General features: G+C 45.2%; 1 protein-coding gene across 1 annotated transcript in view; it reads left to right on the top strand.

Annotated features, from left to right (window-relative positions):
• LOC112488487 (microtubule-actin cross-linking factor 1-like) overlaps positions 1-9,985 on the top strand; it is a 51,516-nt gene that overhangs the window by 3,429 nt on the left and 38,102 nt on the right. The gene's annotated exons all lie outside the window — the stretch shown is intronic.

Raw genomic sequence — 9,985 nt, 5'->3', positions numbered from 1 at the left:
AATCCAACCTGGCAAAAAGGAGGAAACATTGAATTTAACGGTGATGGAGTAGAACTTATTCATACATTCTTCTTCCTCCTCCTCCTCCTCCTTGTCGTCGTCTCTCCACCGTCCTTGTCTCTGGATGGTTGACCTGAGGTCTTTAACCCCGTCCACCTGTCTGTGTCGTCCACTCGTCTCCCCCTTGTGGAACTTTAACTTCACTTCACCTGTTATTTCACTCCTGGATTTTTTTTTACTGCTTTGTTGATTTTAAAGGAATGAGACGTTGAAGTTGTTGAGAGAGTGAGAGTGTTTAGGAAAAAAAACGGTGTCTTCGTCTCAGTGGATCTTTATTATCGTGTCTTCAACTGAAGTTGTTCTGTTGAAAATACTCCAAATACTGCAGTAAAACCCACAGATATCTGTGTGTTCTGAAGGACGTGACTGAAGTTTTATGACCTTTTTAAACTGTTGAACTGAACAACGGTGACACACAGGGAGTGTGTGTGTGTGTGTGTGTGTCCTTTGTTAACCAATTATTCTGGAACATTTCTGCTATTTGTATGGATTTTTTAAAAACAAAGACCAGTTCTGAGGAACAAGTTTCCACGGCTTAGGTTTGAAGTAAAGGTTGAGATTTGGATTAAATTGAGATTAAAATGAGGATTTTAATCTGAAGGAAGCTGCACTTCTGGAAACATCTTTGATGTAAATTCTACTGTTGTCTCTGTGTCTCTGTGTCCTGGGATTAGACTCAGGGTCAGATTAGGATTAAGATTAACCTTATATATATTTGTATATATATATATTGGGGGGTAGGATGGGATTATGATTCTGACAAAACACCAACACCAGCGAGTGTGTGTGTGTGTGTGTGCCGCCTGCTAACATCAGGACCCGACACAAATGTGCCTGCATGTAACTGAGGCGTCCGCCTTCCTGCCTGTTCCTCCTTCTTGGTCATTTATTTTTGCACCGGCAGCTGAAGGGACACCTATCTGTGTGAAGTAACTGGGCTCAGACCCCTGTTACCACGGCAACGTGACCTCCGTTACCATGGTTATGAAAATCTGGCAAGAAACAATGGCTGCCGCTGTAAAGGAGAAGGGGAGGGGTGGGGGGGGACAAATACACACAGAGAGAGAGAGAGAGAGAGAGACGGTGGGTGAGAATTTTAATTTAGGGAGAGAGAAAAGACGAGTGAGTCTGTCGGGGGAGGAAGAACGAGAGGAAGGAGTGAATGATTGAGTCGGTTTGAAGGCTAATGAAGAGGAGACCAAAGAGAGGGAGAAGGAGGGGGAGAAAAAGAAAGTCTGTAACTGAGGAGGTGAAAGTCAGACGACGGTTGGAGATCTGCTCCTGATTCAACCTCCTCCTCTTCCTCCTCCTACTCCTCTTCCTCCTGCTCCTCTGTGTTTTTAGGTCACGCACAGATGTCATTGTGTTTTTAGGTCACGCACAGACGTCCTCGTCTCGTCCTCATCCTCCAGTTCAGTCTCAGTTTAAATCCTTTGATTTCTGTTCAGCTGTTTTTAGTTTCACAACAAAACAGGACTGAAAATATTCCTGTCTGTTCTGTGACTTCCTGCTGCTGAGACGTCGGTTCTGTTTCTGTTCGTGTGTCTGAAACAGATGCTGCCACACAGACTGAGGGAACAGTTTAAAGGCACAGTTCAGATTTATTTTTGTACATGTGTTTTTTTAATTCTAGTGTCTCAACAACAGCCTAGAGAACACACGTTGTTGTTGTTGTTGTTGTTGTCGTCAGCGTCTCCTTCCACTCTGCACCGCCAGCGTCCACACGCTCTGGTTTATGACCCAGGGTTTGTTGACACACTGCTGTAGACCAGCGTTTCTTCTTCTCCTCTGTTTAATTTTTTTCTCTGATTTCTGGAGTGGCCGTTCAGTCAGGAAGATCAAACGTTTTATGAACTTTTGTTCTCTGAAATTGATTTTAACGGTTGATGGTCTGTGGAAAACGATGTTTTACGATGTTTTTCATCTGGTGTTTGACCTCTTCTGAAAAGTCACAGGGGTCGATCTTCATGTTGTGTCACTGTTAATAATAATAATAATAATAATAATAATAATAATAATAATAATAATAATAAAATAATAATAATGTTTATACTGATATTGGTAATACATATATAAATACTCATAATAATACTAAAATTAAAATAAAAAGTAAAATATATTAAAAATATTAGCATATTAGCATCTTAGCATTATAATTTGGTTCCGTATTATCACAATTGTATCATTATGTTTTTAGTGTAAACACGTAAACAATTCATACAATGAAATTTAACTGATAATATATAAAATATATATTTTATAATATATAAAAAGTGTTTTTTATTTATTTTTTATATTTTTTTTTGACTGATTAATTCAATCTTTTTCCACTTCCTGTCCCGGCTTCTTCAGTAACATTGATCTAATAGACCGTGCTGCATTGCGTCAGTACAAAAATAGCGCCCCCTGTTTCCCAGGAAATAATTTTCACACCTGTGTAAATGTTTGCCGTGGTCACCGTGACTCTGTTGTCACTGACACTCCTCGACCATCAGGGGGAGCTCGAACTCCAGTTTCTGGGTCCTCGCCCACAGCCGCGGTAAATACATTCCTGTGGCAGAGCTTCCTGGAGCCGCCGGTAGAGAGGGATGGAAGACAGCGGGTGCTGGAGGAGGCAGCACCGACGAACCTGAGCAAGAAAAAAGAGAGAAAAGACTCTGACACACACACAGACACTGACACTGACACACACACACACGGATAGACCGCACAGCGTCACAGTCAAGCGGCCATTACAGCTGGGAAACACGCTGGAGGAAACACAGGAGCCGGGGCAGCGAAGCAACCCGGGCTAAGAAGCACACAGTCCGTATACCATTTTATAAGGAGACCCGCTGACTTGGGAACGGAAACGGACATAATAACATCCTTTTTTTGTTGAGTGTTAAGGACATTTCTCCGTGTCCGTCTCCCGTCACTCACTCCACTCAAACAGGAGCCACAGCAGCAGCAGGAGTCGCCGGGTGGAAGCGGACGACAGCGGCGGCGATGCTAGCAGCAGGAGTCGCCGGGTGGAAGCGGCGGCGATGCGACTCCGTGTCCCCGCACATTCACAGGAAACACAGACCGCGACCATGGACAGATAGCGAGATATATCAGCGTCTTAGACTATTTATTTTTTATTTGGTCAGAATTATTCACTCCACCGAACCCTGAAGGATTATCAAACCCGCCGTTGGACGTGAGTTACGGAAAATGCATCGCATCTCAGCAGTTTGATTCTGGCTGCTTTGGATTTGGATTTGGACTCGGACAACGACCGGAGACATAGCTCGAAGCCGGGGAAGCAGCAAGCTTTTATCGGCGGCCGGAGTCATTGCGGAGGTCCCGCGGCCAGGGCGAGCCCTTTACTAAACTCAGGCCGGCTGCGGAGGCACCATGGCCGGGTTCATACCGGGGCTGCTGCCGACCAACCATTCCCAGGAAAAGGAGTTCGCCAAGGCTTACGAGGACGTCCTGGAGAGATATAAAGGTAAAAAGATGAAAACAAACAAACACTGCAGTGGTTTATTTATTTACCAGTATTTTTATTTATTTATTATTTTTAAGTCTTATCTGTGTCAAACTTTCCTGGTACAGAACAGAACAAACCTTTTATTTCCATCAGAACAATATGATGAATAATTACAGGAAACTCAACGACTTTGCCAAAAGGTTATTGGGATAAGTGTCAAATAATTACAGCCTAACTGTTGGTTTGTGGTTTGAAAAGATCAACAACTCGAATAACAATGAAGTCTGTGCTGTTAAATACCAACTTTCTCCACTCTCACTTTACTGGAATATAAATCATTTTGATCAGGAAGTTAGTTTGACTGAAATAAAGGAAAGTTTTTTTTTTGTTTTGGCCACAGCGATGGTTCAGGAAAGTTTTGGGATTTCTCTGGGTTTTGAAATAAATCCCGTGATAATATTGTTGTTCTGTGATGTGTACGTTCACAAACGTGGTGTCAGCTAAGTTTCTTATGATCCCATTTAGAGGAAAATGGACAACAAAGTTCCATTCCTGCAGCGAGGGCCGCTCAGTTTCCTCCATTGTCGATTTTCTGAAAGATGATCTGATACCGAGCACCTTTTAGTCCAGAGCCAATCAATTTCTCCCCACTGTAGACCCACGGCCTCCACACACACACACACACACACACACACACACCCGCCCCGATTTAATCAAAAAGTTGAAATACAATATTCAAGGTCAGATATAACCCGACCTCTGACTCACAAACCCACAGTCCGAGCCCACGGCGCTGGTTTCGTAATCTGGATGGTTTCATGGAGGTGAACCAATCCTGGGGACCAGTACAAAGGTCTAAGTGGACCATATTGTGGACCACATTGTGGACCACATTGTGGACCACATTGTGGACCACATTGTGGTCCATATTGTGGTCCATATTGTCCAATCAGCTGTAGACCAGGGAGGAAGAACGGACCAAATGATTACTTGGCAACAATATGTCTCCATGGCCAGCAGGGGGAGGAATAACAAAGATGTTCAGCTCATAATGAGACACACACACACACACACACACACACACACACACTCTCCAGGGTTAGTGTGTGTGTGTCACCCAGTCACTGGGTCGCTATAAAAATGAATGCCTCCACTGCAATTGACTGCTGCTTGGAGGTGGGAGGTGGGGGTGGACGGGTGAGGAGGTTGGGTGTGTGTGTGTGTGTGTGTGTGAGGTTGTGGGGGGGGCGGGGGTGTGTGTGTGCAGTGCTGTGGTGCTGACAGCCAATAGACTCAGGTCACATCTGTGAGGCTGGCACTGATGAAAAGGAGGTGGTTGGTTCTAAATTATTGATCGTTCTAATGAAACTGAACTCCTGCGGGGGTTTGGGGGGAGACGCGTCTTCCTTTGTGTGGACTCTGGACGTGTGAGCGTTGTTGATGCTCAGGAGGTTCAGTATCAACTGACAGCAGGTCAGTGTTGACGCTGCGGCTGCGGGAGAATACGTTGTTGAGTTTCCTCCACAGGTTGGTGGAATATTCCGGATCAGACGTCCCTTCGTCGAGTGTGAGAACACACACACACATTTATGAAGTGTCCCTTTGTTTATTTACCTCCTCGTTCCCTCCTCCCTAATGATAACTAACACATTTGTTTGTCCGTGGTCAAAAATAACCTCGTCTGGTTTTTGATCATTACGTAAAGTACGATGTTTGAATCGTCCTTTGTCTCCGTCCGACGTCGGTCCAACAGCTCCCCTTCTGTCTGAGACTGAGACTGAGGAAAATATTTAAGATATTTTCATTTCCTGATCCTGTATCAATCTCCTCAGTCATTGATCAGTTATTGATTTTTTTTCTCCCCAATTCCCAGTCCAATATTCCTGGTGTTGGTTCATGTTCTTTTTCTTTTCTTTCTTCTCTAGTGATTCCAAATGTAGATCCCTCTGTTCCAGTGTTAGGAACTGATGTTCAGATTTTCATGACAGTAAAATGATTCAACTTTGTTGGAGGTTCCTGAACCACCTGTAATACCAGACGTCTCCTCTTGGCCTGTGTCTTGCTTTTTACGTCCTGCCTTCAAAGCTCGTAGTATCTTTTTAGGGTTTTTTGCAGCGTTGTAGTATCTTTTTAGGGTTTTTTGCAGCATTAGCAGCAGTTGTTGTTGTTGTTGTTGTTGTTGTTGTTGTTGTTGTTGGTACTAATGGACTCGTACACAGAGTAGAAAAGTGTTCCTTTGGCACCGGAGCAGGAACCTCCGGGACTTTGTTACAGTTTTCGTCTCCAGCTTCACAGAAACTGTGTCAAACAACCAGTTCTTCCAGGTTCAGGCTTCATTGACTAAAACGTTGCTGTGAATTAGCAAATTTAATAATGAATTGTCACCAACAGAGGGCTCTGACGCCCAGTCCCAGCTCTGTAATGATTTAACATCGAGCTCGGAGCTTATTGTTGCGTTGCAGTTGAGTTGGTGCCAAATGGAAATCCCGCCTGCTCCACCTTTTAATCCTGTGACATCAGTCGCACCAACCTGTTTAACCACAGAAGAAGAACTCCCCCCAGGGGCCGTTTTCACACCCACACTCTGTCGTGCAGCGTTTTGCACCGATGTCGTGGTTTGCAGGCACTAAAATAAAGTTTAAACAACGGAGTTGGCTGTGGACGCCGCTGGTCACGGTCCGGAATATTCATTCAAAGCTGAAGTATGTGGAGTTATCTCCTCGGTGACACATGACTCAGAGGGTTCGGAGCCAAGTTTCTGCTGCTGCCAACCGTCTGCTCATTAAAAACGACAAAAGTTTAACGTTGTATTTTTTCTCCGTTATCCCTCGTTCTACTCAGGCTGTTCCACTTCATCAGGACAACCGCCGTTAAATCTCCCTCCTCTCTCACAGAGTCCAGAGCGCCGTAAATTTTGTAGATTTTTTTTTTATACTCCGGCTCGTGGACATTCCCAGCTGTGGTCGGTTCTCCGGCCTCTGGCAAACGATTGGTCTCCATTAAAGTGCTGTTTGTCGATGGCGATCAGTGCTGAGTCGGTCTGAGAGCAGCGCTGCTCTGCTCTGATAGATAAATAAGACATTAAAGGTGGAGGTGATTAACTGGAGGAAACATGAGGACATTGATTTCAGTTTAGCGTCTGCAGCTTTTTGAAACAGGCAACAGTTCCAGATCAATTCCTGCAGGCGCTGACGATGAATTAACCGTCCGCTCCTGTACCCTGACGTCCCTGAAGTTAGCGACGCGTTAGCATTTAGTTACAGTTTAAGATGGTGCTTGAAAACACTCACTGCTGTGTGTTAGATATCCCAGAATCCTCGGCTTTGTAAACTCTTCGACTACAATGAAATATTTTTAGGAAGAGTTCAATTCATTCTAGAACTTTCCATTTAGTAACTCTTTGAATTCTGCTCTAGAAATCTGGTCCATAGATCTGTAGACCCTGGGGTTCAAACGGACTGTGAAAATTGTAGAAAATCTTAAAAATGTTAATCACTTTAAACTTGCTAGCCTGCTAACGTAAGTCATTTCCCAGAATCCGTCATGCTAGCTGCCAACTATTAGCTCCTGGTTTATATTGAACTGCTAACTAGACCAGTTCTATTTAGTGTCTTTCTGATATTGTGGACTCCTGCAGCCAATGTGGTCTGGCCCACGTGGGCTGTAGGCAGCATCAGTGGGACACATCCTGTGTCAAAGACATGCCCTCAGGTGTGTTTGAGAACCCCCGTCTCTGACCCAGTCACCCTGTAGGACCCGTCCTCTTCCTGTCCCGTGTCACGACAACACGGCCGCGTGCCGGGACACGTCACCGCCTGTAAACACGTGTCGTTCTTTGAACGCGGTCCAGGACAATAACATTCTTCAGATGGTTTCAGGTTCCACACCGGTGTTGTTGGTCTGAGGCTCAGACTTCCAGGACCGTCAGCTGCGATCGACTCACTTGTAGCAGTTGTTTGGGAAGAAAAGACGGAGAAACGGGAACTTGACCTTCTGTCTGTGACGTCACTGCTCTGGAAACCCGAGCTCAGACATTCTACACGGGTTGAATTATTCAGCCGGCGCCCGGAGAGTCCGTGTGGTCAGTGGGAACTTTGGCCATTTTTGGTGGAACAATGACAGGAAGTTCCGACCAGCGTAAGGGGCAGATGTGGAAAAGCACAGACGACAGACGCTGTGGGTCGGCGGAGAACCGACAACCTGTAGATGGCAACGTTTTCATGAAGCTGGTTTTGAATAATGTTTGTTTGTTTAAAGGAAAACAGGAAGTCGGTTTCACTTTCGTAATCCTATAATTAGAAGATAACGCACGATAACATTTACCCCAGCCAGGGGGCGTTTGTTTAAAGGTAGGGGGGGAGCGGGACAGAACCAGAACCAGAACAGTAGAACCTTGTGTTCAGGGAACCCACAGTCAGAACTCTGGGTCTTTTTTTATGACAATTGTGCCGTCACTTCCTGTCAGAGGTCAGGAACTTCCTGGAGGGACACACAGAAAGTCCACATGCAGCACCTCACAAAGACCCCTAGGGTGTGTCTGTGTATCTGCTCCGTGTTGGACTCCATATTTATAGACAACAGGAAGTCCTGCAGGTCAGCCCTTCCTGAAGAAGAAACGTCCAGAAAATGTTCTCGATACTTGGGTGGTGGTGTTTCTCTCCCCCCTTTTCCATCTTTTCTCCCCCCCTCTGCTCTCTCTCTCTCTCTCTCTCTCTCTCTCACTTTTTTTTGAATCTGGATCTCAAGACACTGGGCCTGACTCTCATCCAAGTATTTTCACCCTGGAGGTGAACTGTAGTAGTGATGGAGAGGATGAGGAGATGGAAAAGGAGCTGGAGGAGGAGACTGGGGGACACGTCAACCCAGGTGTCCATCAGAGAGGACGGACAGATACGGACCACGGTCCTGGAGCTGGAGCTGGAGCTGGATCGTTACCGCCGGGTTTTTCCACGTGGCCTAGTTTCCTCCTCGCTGTCTCTCCTCTCACGGTTAGAGCTGTGACCTCAACAACCTCCCTCCTCCCTACCTCCCTACCTCCTCTCCTCTGTCCTCCTCTCCTCTGTCCTTCTCTCCTCTGTCCTTCTCTCCTCTGTCCTTCTCTCCTCTTTTAGTGAATCACTCAGCAGTGATTTGGATTTGAAGAGCACCAGGAGTGTATGGTGGCATGTTAGTCTTCAGGAATCTTTTTTTTTTTTTTTGAGTGGTTTCATTTTTCAATTGTTGTAAAACAAGGGGGCAGAAATGCAATGTTCTGGTGCAGATGTTAAAAGCCCCAGAGCAGTCGTAAAAGATGTTCGAGGGGGGGGTTTAATGCGTTTGATAATAATATTTTTATTGACATTTAGGCTAATGATTTTTTTTTTTTTTGGTCTCGGAGGGACGGGGGGAGGAGAATTGGCCCAGTTAAACAATTAAATTAATAAAACAGCAGCTGTATTAGTGCATTCATTTGTGTTTTTAGCACCCCCTGCAGGGAATGTAATTATAGCGTCGTCTTGCTGTGTTGGCGAAAATGTGATATTTGTGATCATTGTTGCTGTGAAGATTTTTTTTTTCCCCTCTCGGCTCCTGCGCCTCCTCTCCTCTCCTCCCCCTCCTCTCTTCCTCGACTTCCCCAGCACCACTTCCTGCCTCGTCACATTCTCCCAGAGGCACCTGACTGAGTCGGCAGGAAAACCAAACGCTCTCCGAGCTGCAGCAGGAAAAAGCAAATGCTGACAGAGCTGGAAAGACGTCAGGGAGAGAAGGAAAGGAGTGAAGGATGGGAGGGAGGAAGACAGATGGAGGGAAGAGTTAGAGGATGTCAGGGAAATCAAACGCTCCCAGAGCAGAGCTCTCAGCTGGAGGGTCTTTCTCAACCCCGCTGAGAAAAAGTCATTGTTTTGAATGGAACAAAAATGGAACAAAAATGGAAAGAGTTGATGAGAAAAACACGATGGGCGTGAATATAAAAATGTTTATTTATGAGCTTTGGTCATAACTGTTACTGTGAAGCAGAAGTCACGTCACGTGACTGAACTGAGGTGCAGGCACAGAGGCATCGTTAGATACTGAATAGAACAGTTGTTGTTTCAGTGTTTGATATTGATGCTGACGCCCGTTATTGTTACAGGCTGTTTGAACAGGCACGAGATCCGTGTCAGGCTAGCACATGCTAACGGCAAAAAAAAAAAAAGTACTGTGGAGTATGTGGGACACTTGAACTTCCTGGATGATTGACAGGCTGGGAGCACAAAGTAACAAATCTGAACATTTAGAAAACAAATTTAAAAAAAGAAAAAGTTTTTGACTGGATTTCTGCTGCAGCAGAACTCGTTTACAGTCGGTATTTGACAGTAAAGAGAGAAAAGAAGAAGAGCAATTATTGGGTCACACCCTCACACACACACACACACACACACTCTGCAGTATTAGAGATGTTTCTGCCTCTGTAACATTCTCCACATTTCAGCTTCATGTGCAGTAAATCTA

This window comes from Cynoglossus semilaevis, chromosome 18 (assembly GCF_000523025.1).
Source record: "Cynoglossus semilaevis isolate Cse_v1.0 chromosome 18, Cse_v1.0, whole genome shotgun sequence".
Taxonomy (NCBI): Eukaryota; Metazoa; Chordata; class Actinopteri; order Pleuronectiformes; family Cynoglossidae; genus Cynoglossus; species Cynoglossus semilaevis.
The sequence above is the reverse complement of the archived record's forward strand: the minus strand, read 5'-3'. Positions and strand labels throughout refer to the sequence as shown.